Here is a 16,283-nt window from a genome sequence, read left to right on the forward strand (position 1 = left end):
CCCTTCAAGACTAGATCGGCCCCCTCATAATGCCCTGTTATAGACTGAATTATGTCCCCCCCAAAAAGATATGCTGAAATCCTAAGCCCAGGTACCTATGAATGTGACCTTATTTGCAAATAGGGTCTTTGCAGATATAATCAGTTTAAGACGAGGTCCTTGGGGTGGGGCCCTGATCCAGTATGACTGATGTGCTTATAAGAAGACGGGAAGAGACACACGGGGAGAACTCCACGTGGCGACGGAGGCGGAGCCGGAAGTGATGCAGCCGGGGGTTACCTGCCGCCGCAAGGAAGGACTCTCCCTGCCAGCCCGCCCGGGGGGAGGGCCAGACCGCCACCTTGATCTCGAACTGTGAGAGAGAAAAAAAATTGTTGTTTTGTCGTACTTTACTACAGAAGCTCTAGGAAACGAACGCGCACCCTCTCCTACAGTATTTCTTTGGCGGCTACCTGCCAGGAAGCGTCAACCCGTGAGAGCATCAATCCTGTTTTGCCTGCTGCCTGCCATACCCTTGGAGAACACATAGTAGGCCTTCAATAAATGAGCGGCAGTCTCCCCGTCCATGAGTTGAGTGTTATTAAAGCCTGTCACCACTAATGTCACCCAGAACCACACTGCATGGTCAGCACCCATTTTGCTGGATTCTTCTCTCACTGGGACACACAGTGAGGACTCTGGATTCAGAAGAGCCTGGAGACTTGCATTTGCCTCATCTCACGGACTTAATCCCACCACTAGAAGGGTCCTTGAGGCGGGGGTCCCTAACCCCCCGAGCTTTGGACCGGTACCAGTCCATGGCCTGTTAGGAACCGAGCCGCGCAGCAGGAGGTGAGTGGTGGGTGAGCAAACGAAGCTTCATCTGTATCTGCAGCCGCTCCCCAGCACCAGCATCACCACCTCAGCTCCACCTCAGGTCATCGGGCATTAGATTCTCACAGGAGCACCGGTCCCTGGTGCCACACAGGTTGGGGACCCCTGGCCTGAAGAACATCATGGACTTGCCCTGTAAACTCCTCACTCTCTGAGCAATTAACTAATGGGCGTTTGGAAGTAATTAGATGCCTATCAGGGTCCAACAGCCAAGCCTCCTTTGGCAGTCTGTAAAACAAAGATTATCTACGCTACACAGGCCTCAAAACCAGGGAAATAAACCTAAAAGCTCCATGTATTGAATCAAACTGCCTGCTTCAAATCAAAGAATGGACCGGCTCCTGTTGCAGCCTTCTGGCATTCTTATGGTAAGAACTGTATTCAGTGACTGACCTTTCTCCTAAATTGCACATCCAACACAGACCATTATTATAATGAAATACCTCGGCTGGGAATGTTCTCGGTTTCAGCTAAAAGGTTTTCTTTCTGACTGCCGTGCTCACAGGCGCTGCCTTAATTTGGGGGAACTTCCCCTTGGCTGTCTCGAAAGGACTTCGACAGGTCTCTTTATATTTTATTTGATTTGCTTCATTTCGGCGTGCGGGCCAGCATGCCCCAATTCTAATGATGATGAAAACTGGAAAAGATGGGGCAGCCCCAAGAAAGGATTAAAAGAAAGAGAGCCATCATTTTAGTGAGGGAGGCACGGGAGCGAAGCCTCCGGTTCTAGAAGGTTCCACGTCCTTCTGCCCTCTGGGAGACAGAGAAGCTGCAGGGAAGAGGTCAGTCCTGAATGTTTGCAGCCGCTGGCCCCTCTGGGCCTCCTTGTAATTTGAACTGTAAATCGGAGTGGCCATTGCACCAAGCTGTCTCAGGAGGGCCTGACTTAAAGAGAAGTGTTGAAGGTCAACGCCAAATTCGGAAATGCTGAGAGCACAAACCGAAGGGCGACTGGGTAGTTGGAGGCCTTGTCAGGGCGTGAGGAATAAAGCGCTTGCATACCGGTCGGTCGTTTGCCATCCTGTTTCTGTGATGTCTGCATCTGCTCTGGCTCCCACCATCCATCCCAGAGGTCTCAGACTGGGGGGCCAAGCCTGGCCCCTCCGAAAGGCTTCATTAAATCTGCCCGGTGTTGGCCACTTTCATATTTTCCTTAATACTTTATGACCGAGTAGTCGAGATAAAGGAAATGGAAAATTTCCCATTAAAATGTCAGTTCCTCTTGAAAAATCAAAAAATCTGGCCTACCCGGCTGCTATTTCCCGGCTCCTGTTAGGTGTGGACCGCCCGCCCTTGCCTCCTCCCTTCCCTGACATGCCTGGCTCTGGGGACCAGTTTAGTCTGGGACTGTCCCCTCATCTCACCGCTAGGCAACACTGCTATCCTGCTTACTCTACAGTAATAAATCAAATGTCATCCTTTCCACAAAGACTCCCCACCCCTCCAGACAGACAAAGTCCCTCCTGGTCCTACTAGAGGTTTGTATGTCATTGGCCTGACACATTTGGGTATAGATGCTCCCTTCTGCCCAGGTTATCTAAATAACGCCATTCATACCTCATGACTCAGCACAGAGGTCACCTCCTCCATGAAGCCTTCCTTGATTGCTCCTCCTTCCTAACCTTACATGATAGGTTAAGCACCCCTCCTTTGTGCTGCCCTTAGAAGGCTGCTCCCTGCTATCCATACTCTTGCTACCCTGCATTGTAATGTGTTTCTTCTCTGTCTCCCTTGCTGGGCAGTGGTTGTGTATGAGCTTTGTCAATTCAGCAGAAGTCTGGAGCCTGGCACCTGGGAGGGTCTCTAAGTGTTTGCAGAATGGAGAGAGAGAATGGGACACAAAGGAAGAAAGGGCTCCATCGCTTGGAACAGTCAGAAGGCTGACAGCAGAAAATACGGAATGATAACAGTCACAATAATAGCACCTGACACCTACGGGGGACTTTGTGAGTCTTTTACAAATTAACTTATTTAGACTCAGGTTGGGTCTTCTGGGAAGCGGATGCCTAGATAGAATCGGACGGTCAAGAGTTCTCTGGGGATGCCAGGGGAGGATCAAGGGGGAAGAGAGAGGGGCAGGAGGGCTGGGCAGGGGCAGTCTGAGACTGCACCTCCGGAAAGGGCGACGGGGAAGGCCCACGCAGCACTGCTCGTCATGGGAGTCCCCAGTGACCCCTCCTCAGCTGGGGGCCGTCCAGCGAGAGCCTGAACACCGGAGTGGGCAGCTGGAGACTGTCAACCAGCTCCTCCCCGCATGGGGGAGGTCGGGGTGGTGCCGTACCCCATTTTGCCTTCACAACAATGCCTGAGGAGTTGCTTTTATTAGTGTCTTGTGCCAGAAGAGGAACCGGAGCTTTGCAAAGTCAGGTGACTTGGCCCGAGGTCACGCACATGACTCTTAAAGATGGAACCAGATAGCGACACAGATCAGGCTGGCTCCCAACTCTGAGTGCAGCAACCCAGCTCCAGAGGTTGGGGAGCTCAGCACCTTGGGGTGGGGGGAGACGGTGAGGCTTAGAGTGGGGTTCATGGCCCATTTTACTCTCAGGCAGGAAACTGACTTGAGCGTTCCAAGTGTGGCCAGCAGCCATGCCCAGGCCTCCTGGCTTCTCCCTGCAGCCTGGGCACCACGTCTGGGGCTTCGCAGAAGGTGGATTTCCACCAGCATTCTTGTCAACCCTTCTGCCCCCAAATGATGATAACACCAGCCAGCACCCAAATAGCAACTCCCACATGCCAGGAATGGTGGAAGCCTTACATCTCTGGGCTACTTTGACCCACCCCCACCCCCCTAGCAGCTCTGTGGCGAAGGTACCTTTAATTCTCCCGTTTCCCAGAGGGGAAGACTGAGGCACAGAGAGGGGGAGATGCTTGCTCAGGCCACCAAGTGCAACGCTGAGACGGAAACCCAGGTAGCCCTTCCTCCTGAGAGCCCTGCTTCCTTCAGCAAAGCCAATACGGAGAATCTATTTGACATACACGCAATGTGCGAACAAGAGCATCTTTGGGAAATGGTACTGTTTTTATTGTAAGATACGTATGATGTTCAAAAGCAGCAGCTTCATGGAGATGCATGTCCTCAGCTTGGTACCCTGGTGCTGAGGATGGAAGGCCCTGGCGATTGGGCAAGGGCAGGTGTCAGTCTGGCCTCCCGTTCAGGGAAAGTGGCTGGTTCAAGTTCGGGGTGAGCAGGCGCCCAGGCCAGGGGCGCGCAGCCAGGATGCGGTCACCGCCCTGCGTGCAAAGGCGAGGCCGCGCCCCGACGCCCCTGCGCGCGCCGTGCCTGCCGCCGCCACCCGCCCGGCCACCCGGCCGGCCATGGAGCGGCCGCCGCAGACTCAGCGGCGCCAGCGCACCTGCAATAAGGCTGCGCCGCCGCCGCCTCGCGCCCAAGGCCACCACCCGCCGGTGCGCCGCTGATAAGATGCGGGGAGGGGGCGCGGGGCGCAGGGGGGAGGGGCCTGGCCGCCTCGGCCCCAGCGCATCCCATCCGGTTGCCCTTTCCCGAGATGGCCCTCTCTCCTCGGCGGCTCTCCCTAAAGGCCGTGCCTTACCAGTGTCTCAGTCTCTGGACCGCTCTGACTTGGTTCTCTCCACTCCCCCCACCCCCACTGTGTGTGTGTGTGTGTGTGTGTGTGTGTGTGTGTGTGTGTGTGTGTGTGTTTGCGCACGCATGCGCGCGCGCACTGCCCAGTCTGTCCCCGGGCACTCCCAGCCCTTTCTATCTCACCCCCCACCCCAAACTGATTCCCTCCATCTCTTTTTTCCCTCCCTTTTGGTTCCTCTCTCCTAGCACTGAGCGACTCCACCCCTGTTCTCTCCTCTCCCTCCCTCTCTGTGGTCTGTTTCCTTTCTCTCTCTTCCTTCCCTGGCTCCCTGAACCAGCCCACCGCCTCGCCCCTCTCCCTCCCCTCTGTGTCTCTCTCGCTAGCTTGGACCCCCGACTCCCGCCCTCTCCTGTCTCCCTCTTGCTCCTTTACTTGTTTCTGAGTCCTTCCCTGCCCACCCCCCCCTCCTCCCTCTGCCCTTCCCCCAACTCTCTGGCCCTCTTCCTCTCCTCTCTCTGCACCCCCTTCCTCTTCTCCCCATCCCTCTTCCTCTCCCCGCCCCACTCTGAGTCCTGGGCCCTCTCTCTCCATTGCACTGCTGAGGCCTAGCCCGCCTGCAGGAGTCAGGCCTTCGGAACCAGCAGGGACAGCTGGACCCCCCGGGGAGGGGCTCAGCAGGTGTCCTGACATCAGTAGGCAGGGCTGTGCTCACCTGGGCGCCTTTCATCTGAGGTTCTGCTCCACTTCACAAACAGTCATTAAGGCCCGCCTGGGGGCAGGTCAGGGAATATCACAGCACGGGCTGTTTGCTTATCTCCCTTATTAATACGCACCCCCCTCCTTTAAATGAGTTTAGTGCTGGGGACAGAATCTGACTGACGCCCGAGAGATTAAGGTCTCTCAGGGTTGCTCGGGCCTAGATGCCGGCCTGATAGAGCAGGAGCACAGGTCTCTGCTGCTTCCGCCTGCCCTGCGGGCCTCTGTGGGGAGCTCAGTGGCTGCCCTTCTGGGACCACTCCTGGAGTCAAAGCAGGAGGCTGACTTCTCAGAATGGGTCCTGGCCCTGAGGTCTACTGGGCAGCCACTCCTGCCTTCTGGAAAAGGAAGGGGGGGGGGGGCGCGGTTCCAGCGGGACCTCAGCTTCTTTGCTCTTGGCCAGAGCAAGATTTATTTCTGGATTCATTTTCCTGATCAGGTGGTGCATCCAGATAATACCTGCAGATAAACAGCTAGGAGCCTCCGAAGCTGCAAGCATGGGCAAAGCGCCTGGGCAGAGAAGGCCGTGCCAAGAGCGGATTAACTGGGCAGCAGAAGCTCTGCTGTTCGAAAGCAATTCAGGTCCACATTCGAGCCCATTTTTTCCAGTCAATTTTCTTTCCCCCAGATTCCCCTGAAGGGTGACTTCTGGCATCTACCCTGGTGGCAGCAGTCACAACTAATGCTTCTTGTTTAAGCACACATTTCCCTATAGATACAGAGTGTGCTCCCTGAAGCCTCCTGGACAGTCAGGATTGGGGACAGGGGTGACACTGACAAAATGCCTGGCCCTTTGAGGACCTTCCCCCAGCTCAGCTTCCAGTGCCAGAAGTTATTGGTCTAATACTGTCACTAAAAGGCTTTTACTATGTGACCTCGGGCAAGTCATTTGCTATCTCTGGAACTGATCCATAAAGTGAGATCTAAAGATTTCGTTGGCTCCTTCAAGTCTCTGGCCAGCCAGTTCTGTCTCCTGACCTCATGTATGGGACCTAAACTATTTATTTCAGGGCTGGAGGTTACTGTCCCCGTTCCAAATCCCTGTTTTGTTTTACAGCGGGGAGAGGAGGGAAATCTTTTTTCTTTTTTCTTTCCTTTTTTTTAAATAGATGAATCTATCTAGTAAAATAGCATGCCACTTTATTTTAAAGATTTATGCTCGGGGTGTAAAGTATAGCTAGCATAGGGAATCTAGTCAATAATACAATAATAACTATGGATGGTGACGATCAGAGGTGTCGCTTTGTAAGTTATATAAATGTCTAACCGCTATGCTGTACACTTGAAACTCATATATTGGATGTCAACTGTTAACTGATAAATAAATTTTTTTTTTTTTAAAGATTCATGTTAACATATTGTCAGTGTGAAAATATTCCTGGAATCTGCTATAATTTTACTCAGTAGCTAATACTACACCTCTACTGGTGAGGAGCTGAAAGATTTAAAGATTTAAGAAAAAAAGGTTTTCTTATCATTCGTGGATATTTAAAAAGATTTTTAATAGTGCCACTTACTTAGACTATTATTATTAAAGAGAACTTCACCTTTCTGCTTAGCAGTAGTTCAGCTAATAAAATTAACAAAGCGTCTGTTGTAGAATCTAGCTGCTGGATATACAGGTATTGACTGGAAAAGTCTTTGTTTGCTTGAACATTTTTATAATATATTCTAGGAAGAAAAAATACAGAATGTCAACCAGCACCTCTCTTGTTCTTCTAAGGGAATATTTCATCCATAAATCAAATTTCTTGTCTTTAAAGATCAGGATCTCCTTAATAACTGCATTACATGAGAGTCTGGATATTCAGTGGCTGTTTTTTTTTTTTTTTTTTTTTTTAAGGAAAAAGAAATGCCGCCTGCTTGTCAGCCAGAACGTAGCCTGGAGGAGCTAAAAAAAAGGGGCCTAAGGATCGAGAAATCTGGAATCCGACTCCACGCGGGCCACTGAGTCATGCTCTGACCTTGGGTAAGTAGATTTCCCACTGGTGTCCTGTTTTTCCATCTGTGAGATGGGAGTGATAACGCCCAGGCTGTTGGGACAAGCACGCAGATAACTTCCAGAAAGCCTTTTGAGCTTCTTGGAAATAGCACGCAAGATATGATTAGGCGCCGGCGTGCTGTGGAGAAGTGTGCCCGGTGGCAGTTGGAATGAAGTGAGTGCGCTTTGCACCGACGTGGTCATGGGGTTAAAAACGGAGCTTTTCCATTCCCTCACCTGGTGCCGTTTATCTACCTCCCTGCAGACTCCCCGCCACCAGCCGGGCCACCACACTCAACAGTCTCCACCACCAGACTATCGCTGGAAGAGTCTCTTATCATTCCGACCTGTGCGCTCTTGCTCACCACCCCCCGCCACCCCCAACAAAGTCTGAAGTGTCCCCTCCTAAATCCTACTGCCGCTCTCTCGGCCCAGTTACTTCTTACGGTAATAATGCCAAGAAGAGCTGAGAATTACGATTACAGCGGCCTCCATGTTATTTGATAGACTCTGTGCTAAGTGCTTGAAAACCACTGTCTCATTTAACACTCACTCTTACTACACCCCTCTTACAGATATTTCTAAGACTAATAGCCACCAACGCCAAAAGACTTCTCCTAAATTACTCCATTAAGATATGGCCCCTGCTAGGTGATTTACCTACATGATATCATGGAGTCCTCACCATTTCCGAGCAAGTCCTCACAATAGCAGGCCCTCAATCCACAGATGGTCGCCCTCGAAGTCTTCCAAATGCTGCTACCCCCACCTCGTTACAGTACATTTTCTCTGACTCTGTCAAGAAGCTGTTTGGTCAGTTTCCCAAGAGTGCATAGATACCTATGGGGCATATAATGTAATCCAGGTAGACAAACTACTGTAATCAACAAAACTCTCAAGTCTCAGTGGTTTATCACAATAAAAGCTGGATTCTCTGTGCTACTAGGGACAATGGAAGTTGGCAGAGGGCTCTGATCTGTCATTCAGAGATCCAGGCCCTTTCCGTTAGGCAGCTCTGCCCTTCTCTACGCCCTTGGTGTCTCCTATATTTGGCAAAGAGGATGAGAAAAGAGAGCATCGAGGGTGCTGCGGGAGGTTTCCAGGGGCCGGGCTTGGAAATCGGCAATGTCGCTAATGTTCACCATCTGAAGGCCATAACTTAGTCACATGATCTTACCCAACTCTCGGAGACACTGGGAGAAGTGCTATAGCTTGTGCCAAGGAGGAAAAAAAAAAAAGAAGAAGAATTTCGTGACTATATAGCAGGCCCTGCCACAAAAGGAATAGCTAGATGGAGCAAAGAAAGCTTCTTCTGGAGTAATTCCAGGGATAAGCTTTTTCAGAGCTGTGCGTGTCACCCCTGGCCCTAAGTAACCTCTAAAAACACCTGCTGGGATGTCCAGCCCCTTGAATAAAAATAAAATTATCTTCCCTGGAAGTCTTGCCTCCCTGCTAATAGAATTTCCTCAGGGCAACAATAGGAAGGCTGGCCACTTCCAAGTTCAAAATCGATCAGTGACTCCCCACGAAAAAAAACCTCCTCTTCTAGCATGTTAGGCCCATCCTGGTGACGTGGCCCTGCTCACCTCCCAAACCTTACCTTCTGTCATTACCACAGTGGAACCTCACCTGCCATGGGGCTATGTGTAGTTTCCTGCAAATACCAGGCTCTTCCTCATCCCCAGCTGTTAGCACCTGCTGTTCCCTCTACCTGGAGTGCCTTTCCCGCCCCTACCAAAAACTGCAAAGCACACTCCTCCTCAGCCTTTAACACTCAGTTCAAAAGCCACCGCTTGTTCAAAGTTTTCCCAAACGTCTCGCGTGCCGTCACAGGATCCTAGGGGTTGCCCTATGTTGCCATAGCCATGGGTTCGCATCTTCTCCCAACGGTGACCTTCTACTGCCCTATCTGACCTAGCCACATAACCTCTTGGAGGACACGGTCTTTGAGAGGGAGGCTGGGGTAGTGGAAATAGCAACGTCTGGTTCTTCAAACTGGCCGGCCTCGCTCCACCTACCAGTCACAGCAGTCGCTAGTCTCCGCTGACCCAAAACAGCCACTTTTCAATTCCTTCATTCTGGAAGAGCCCAGGTGTTCTTTCGCTGTCCAGTGGAGCCCCATATTGCTTGAAAACATTCTGATTGGTCAAAGCTGACCATGTGACCTCATTTCCCTGCTAGTGATTGGTTGAAGAGAGAACATGTGATCCCATGAGGGGCCATCTGCTAGGAGTTACCTTGAAACGTCTTTGTTCGTATGAGAGACAAAGAAGAGATGGACTCTTTTCTGCCTTTCGCCACCAGCGTGTGAGAAAGCCACTGGCGTGTGAAACAGCAGAACCAATGGGCGGAACCAACCTATAAAGACTAACAAAGGATAAGACAGAAGGATCCTCTGTCTTCAGTGGTGCTGCTGAGCTGCCCAGTTACTCAACCCTCGACGGTCCTAACTGCAAACACTTCTTGATCTGTGAGATTATGACGTTCCCGACCTCTAAACCTCCTGAATCTCTCTCGTCTTCTTATCACTTGACGCCAAGAGCATCCTAACAGGTGGCAATGCAATTTATCATCCGAACAGGAACGCTTTTGAGAGTGCAAGGAATCAGTATAATAATTACACTGAGACAACAAATGCGAACAAGGACCAAGCCAAGCAAAGTATGATACGTTCATCTTAATGCTGAATTCGATACATCCAAGTTCATGTTCAAGTTTATTCACCTGTTAGACATGAACTTCCATTTGTTCATCTTCAAAACAGGGATGGTGTTATCTGATTGGTAGTGCTGGTGTGAGAATCACACAAGAAGGGATGTAAAGCGTCTTCAACAGTGTTTAACACGTATAGGTAGCTGTTCCTCTTCCTACACCCTCAGGAGAACCCTGGTCTCCCTATTCAGTTTATTTCCCTTCCTCACCGTCAACGGTTGCCTTACTGGGTCTTCAGGTTCTATCGTACAGAATCGGTTAAAAGAGAGAATAAGGGAAAAGGCCGAAGTCTTTTCATGTAGGTTTCATGTCCATTTCACAGTGTCCAAGAAGTACAAATAGAATTTCTTTTTGGCTCTCTGTGTTTGATTAACAGCAAAGGGGAGCCTGAGACTGAACCACATGACTCATGGATGCCTTCTGGTTGCGAGTGAGTGAATGATGAATGAATGAATGAATGAATGAATGAATGAATAAACGAATGCCTTACTTGGACCAACGACCAGTCAGTAGTCTGTCTACCAACAACATGGCTGTGCAGTAGCCATGTCTTTATATTGGACACTCTATGCCCTCCTGTTCTCCACGCCCCAGTTACACAGCGACCTCGGAAATAACACCAGTCACACCCACGAGACAAATTTTGCAGAGACCCCTGTGACTCTAGCATTCTTTAGGGGAAGAAAAACAGACGTAATAAACAAAGTCGTTTTACAGTATCTCTGCCTTCAACTCAATTCAAATCAATGAACATTTATTGAGCACCTATGAAGACTAGGGCACTGTACCCCCTCCAGAAGTATCTGAATTCTAAGAGGAAAGAAAAGGGCAGTACTTAATCCAAAGCGATCAATTTCAAATGCCCTGCCAAGCCCCCATAGGGGAATATTTGTGTTTTGAAATCTCATCATCCCACTAAACGCTTTTTATTCCTGACCTACAGGTTTGACAAGTCCTGGGAAGAAAAAAAAAAAAAAACCAGGTAGATGCTGATGTTTTAGAAATGAAGGACTCAGCTCAAAGGACAGTCGGCTTCTTGATCGCCCATATTGAAATTATTTTTATAAATATTTAATATGCAGAAAAAATAACACATAAGAATTTGGGAGATACAGAAATATGCAAAGAATAAAAGTCACCAGTCAGAGAACCGCCGGCACTATATTTATTTGTCTCTTTTTCTTGGTGTATAGATACATACATATTTCTGTTTTGGGCAAAAGTGGTATCACGTACTGCAGAGTTTTAAAGAACTTTTCATTTTATCTATCACTAATATTTCATTCTTTAAGGTCATGGTTTTAATCACTGCATATAATTGTCCCTTATATAACATTACCACATTTTCTGTACGAATCTACTGCTGAACAACTAATTTCTTTTTTTCCTATAATGTTATGATCACCTTTGTATATATATCTTGGTGACATCTCTGGCTATTTGCATTCCCTACCATTTCAATAATTGTCACTCTTTCTTTTCCCCCATTTGATAGGCAAAATGCAGTATCTTGTTGTTTTAATTTGCATTGGTTTTATTATAATGCTGTCAAATATCTTTTTATAGCTTTAACTCGCCATTTATTTCTTTGGAAATTGATCATGCCTATCCCCACACTGTTTTTTTTTCCTATTTATAATTTATCTTTTCATTTATTTATTTATAATAACTTCACATAGAAAAGCAATAATTATTTTACTTCTATTATGTATATATCTTCTTCTACGGTCATCTTCCTTTTGATTTTTTTGGTATTTTCTGATTTTTACTTACCATTTGGTTTAATATGTCACCTGTAGTATTGACTTTTATGATTTAAAAAGGCTCCTCCGCCCAGTGTCTAGATAGAGGTTCATCTATATTTCTAATTTTTTTATAATCTCACTGTTTACAGATGACGCTCTATATTAATTTTGCTACATGGCATAAAGTAAGAGTTTGACTTTATTTTGTCAAATACTTTATCGTGTGTCACAGCATCATTTTTCACCTAATGATCATTTCTCCGTTGGTTTGAACTTCTACCTTTCTCATGAATTATATCCTTATCTACGTTTGGGTATATTTATGAGATTTTGTATTTAATTCCATGTATCTAAGTATCTATTTTGCATTAGGCCCATACTGTTTGAATCATTGCAGCTTTATAATATGTTTTAATTTGGTAATGGAAGACCTCTTATTAGTCATATAAAATTTACAGTTACTCTTACCTAATCATTTTCACTTAATTTTAATGAGTTCCTTTAAAACCTTTTTTTGGAATTTCATTGATTTGAAAAAAAAAAAGAAAAACTAGAGAAGACTTAAGTTCTTTTTTTAATTCTGATTATTTCTTTAAAGTTTTGCATTGATTCAGATCATCTGAAAAGAATCACATTTTTCTCTCTCTCTAATTTATCTTCATTGTATCTGTTTTTTTTTTTTTTTCTGCCTTATTGCATTGGCTGAAAGTTCTTAAAATTATTAAATCAAGGGCTGTCACAGGACTCCTTGATTTAATAATGGAAAGGCCTCCACTGTGACCTAGAGAAGATAATCACCATTATGTTAGAGGAACACACTTCTAATTCAGTGAAGCTTGGTTATTCTTGCTTCTCTTCACGTGGATTTTGAATTTATCTCATACCAGTTAGATCTACATCTAACTAATCCCGTTGGGCCATCTCATATTTGTGGTAATAGACCCTGCTTCACCAAGGTGGTTATTCTTCTAATGTTGGATTTCCGACTGTGCTCTGGAGAGTACAAAGGCTTCCCTTGGGAGAATAGGTGGGAATGGGTTTGGGGAAGGAGTAGAGACCAAAAGAAGGGGAGATTAGGGTTTAGAGAGAGCAAGAGACCCAGAGGAGGGCCTACCTACACCACCCGGCGTCAACAAGTTAAGACTTCGCAAATGCCTTTGTTTGAACAAAGCTCCTGAAACAAATAAACGTACTGCTTTTACCTATGCCATGATTTACCTTCAATGTTTCTTTGTCTACTATGTTCTCGTTTCTATTCATAAGTGGGTGTGGCCCATGGTTTCTCTTTGTAATGCTGAATTGGTATCCTCTCTCCCCTTACCTGCAGGAAAGGTTGAGGATGACCCACTTGGCCAGGTTTGCCTGAGACTTTCCAGGGTTTATCACCGAAAGTCCCACATCCCGGGAAATCACTTAGTCCTTGGCAGTTGATAGAGAATGATAATCAACTTTGAGAATATTTCTCTTGGTTTTTATACATACTTACACATATGCACATATATACATTCATATGCTATTCAGTAAAATCATTAATATTTTACTGATTTTCCATGTCACTAAGATTTTTCAAAATGATTACTATAGAACAGCAGTTCTCAACCAGGTGATTTTCCCCCCAGGGGACATTTGGCAATGTCTGGAGACATTTTCAGTTGTTATGTAACTTTGGGGTAAGGGGTGCTACTGGCATTAAGTAAGCGAAGGTCAAGGATGCTGGTAAACATCCTACAGTGCCCAGGACAGCCCCACCGCAAAGAATCACACAGCCCAAAACGTCGACAGTGCTGAGGCTGGTAAACCCTGATACAGAGTTACATATAGCACTTTCTTATAACTTTAAATATTCTCTTTAAAACCTCATATGTTGCTTCTCATTGCTAATGTGGGATAATTAATGGTTTTTCCCTTGTTTAAAGTTTTCAATAACTAGTCCTATAAAAATGTGTTTGTTTCTCAAAGAACAAAGTTTACTTCTCAAATGTTGGTCCTTTTTCAGCCTTTACTTTCTGATTTTTCTGTTAACTGCTTCTGCCTTTGCTGGGTTGCTTTGATGTTCTTTTTCTAACTCCTTGCGTTGACAGCCATTAAGTTTGAATGAGCAAGACCCACGTATGGCTGACACGCAGTGACACACACTGTGGCTTCACATTATTTCAGCGATCAAAGTCACACCGAAGGGAAGGGGAAAGTGGGAGAAATATAGATCACGTTTTCTGTCACGGCCCCCACAGCTGAATCAATTCAACTTACTATGTTTTAATTAAGCCCACTAACAGCCACAGTTACAAGATGAGCTTTTCTTTCAAAGACAGATAGAATTTGAGATTTAGAGGAACAGATTCATAAGGAGACTCAAGTTCAGTAGGGAATAAGGCAAGCATATGAGAGAAACAAAGTAAGGTCAAAAAGTTAGGAAAGGTGGAAGGATGGGTGGGGTCCCCCCCACCAAGCACCCAAAGTGGATGGAAATAATAGTGGCAGTGAGAAGGTTGTGAGAGGAAAGGCAGCCTGCAGCTAGGATAAGTATCAGGATTCATGAGGAGGCAACTTACTGGACTGTCACAAGGGCTGTCCCCTCTCAGAGCCCCACGCGATAGATATCACCATTCCTGCTTTACAGATAAGGACATGGGCGAGGTTCAGAAAGGGCAGATACCTTGCCCGAAGTCATGGGACTACAAGAGGCAAAACCCACATGTTTTTCTGATCCCAAAAACCAACATCTTTTCCACTACGCCACGTTTCCTCGCAAATTACCCCTCACAGGTAAGAACTAGTCTAAGAATCTCACTACAAAGCAGTTTCTCCAGCATCCTCGTCTTCATAACACTCCCGCCTGGAGGAAAACACCCTCAGCTGAGCACTCAAGCTAAACTGGGAAAAATCCACATGCGGGACATAAATCTCTCATTTACGAGAGCAAGGAAAATCCCCGTTGGGGAGGTTCTGGAGATGGCTCAGAGAGACAAAGACTGGGAATTTAGAAAGAAAAGCTAAGATGGATCGGACGATGCCCTTCACATCCTGGGGGCACCACCTCCGTGGAGATTGATGGCAAGAGGCTTATTATTGGATCACGGGGCGATGACCAAATGCCTAGTGGGGCGGTGAGGGTGGAGAGGGGGAGAAATGCTTCTGGTGCTTGGTATCTGCAGACAGGCGTTTGCAGCGTGGCCTCTGCTTAGGTTTGCCTATAAACTCCACAAAGCCGACTGACCCAAACGTTGGAACTTCACGTTCTCCACAGATGAGAGGTTATTTTGCAAAGAAACGTTGGGATTATATGGGAGGAGAGAGGTCAAATTCAAAATACTCGTCTCTTTATATATCAGGATATTGTTTAGCCACGAGAAAGAAGGAAATCCTGCCATTTGTGACAACATGGATGGACCTGGAGGGCTGTTATGCCAAGTGAAATTTGTCAGAGAAACACAAATACTTCATGGTCGTACTAATATGTGGAATCTTTTTTTTTTTTAAAAAAAAAAAAGTCAAATGCATGGAAAGATAGAGTAAAAGAGTAGTTGGCAGGGGCTAGGGGTGGGGAAATAGGAAGAGGCTGGTAAAAGGTACGAACTTCCGGGTACAAGATGAAGAAGGTCTGAGGATCTAACGCATGACGTGGTGACTACAGTTGATAACAGTGCATCGTATAACCGAAGTTTGCTAAGAGAGTTAAACTTAAATGTTCTCACCAAAAAAGAGAGAAAGAAAGATGTGAGGTGACAGGTGTGTTAATTAGTCAGGTGAGGGAAACACTTTTACAATGTATTGTCAAAGTACCATGATGTACACTTTAAATATCTCACAACTGTATTCATCGATTATATTTCAACAAAACTTAAACTGCAAAAAAACTTAAAACACAATTTTAATGAAAAAGCACCTACCGCCTTGTTGGAAAAAAACAAATAAACGTCCATTAGGTGTCTGACATGTAGTGGGTGCTCAATTGTGGTAGCTATTAGTATTGATTATTATTAATATTTCATAAAATATTTAATGTTTATTAATATTATGTTAATAACAATTACTGCCATATCATGATTATTATAATTACTAACATGACACATTATTTAATGTAACTAATTATAATATTGTTTTGATTAATATTTAATATAAAACTTTTTGTTTAATGTTGATATTTTCACGGGTCCTTATTTTGGGGGGAAGCCGGCCCATTACGCCATAAGGACCACTAGTAGTTTTTATGGACGTGACCATCTAAGCAGCTGCTCATCCTTCGCTCTGCAGGTTGGAGGAAACGCCTTACAGGGGCGAAGAGGATGAACTCAAGGCAGGCACAAGATCTGTGACCTTGGGCAGTTATGTAACTTTTGTACCTTCATTTTCTTATCTGTAAATTGCAGGTAGAGTTGCTGTGAAGTTTAATTGGGTTAATTATATCTAGCATTTCTGCGGCACACCAGACGTAAAGTGCTGCGTGTGTATTTACTGTTATCGGTTGATGGTTTCTTCACCTACGGATAGATAGTCCCTGTGGCTCAACCCTGAGTCCCCGTGAGGCTGTGAGCTGCCCTTTACCCCGCGAGTCCGACTGGAAAGGTGACCAGTGGTTCTGGCTTAAAGAAAAGGTGGAGAGTGTGTTTGCATTTTTTTTTTCCCTCTGCTGTAAAACAAGAACCTGGAGATAATATCCTCGTAGCT

This window comes from Rousettus aegyptiacus, unplaced genomic scaffold (genome assembly GCF_014176215.1).
Source record: "Rousettus aegyptiacus isolate mRouAeg1 unplaced genomic scaffold, mRouAeg1.p scaffold_m13_p_5, whole genome shotgun sequence".
In the NCBI taxonomy this organism is placed as follows: Eukaryota; Metazoa; Chordata; class Mammalia; order Chiroptera; family Pteropodidae; genus Rousettus; species Rousettus aegyptiacus.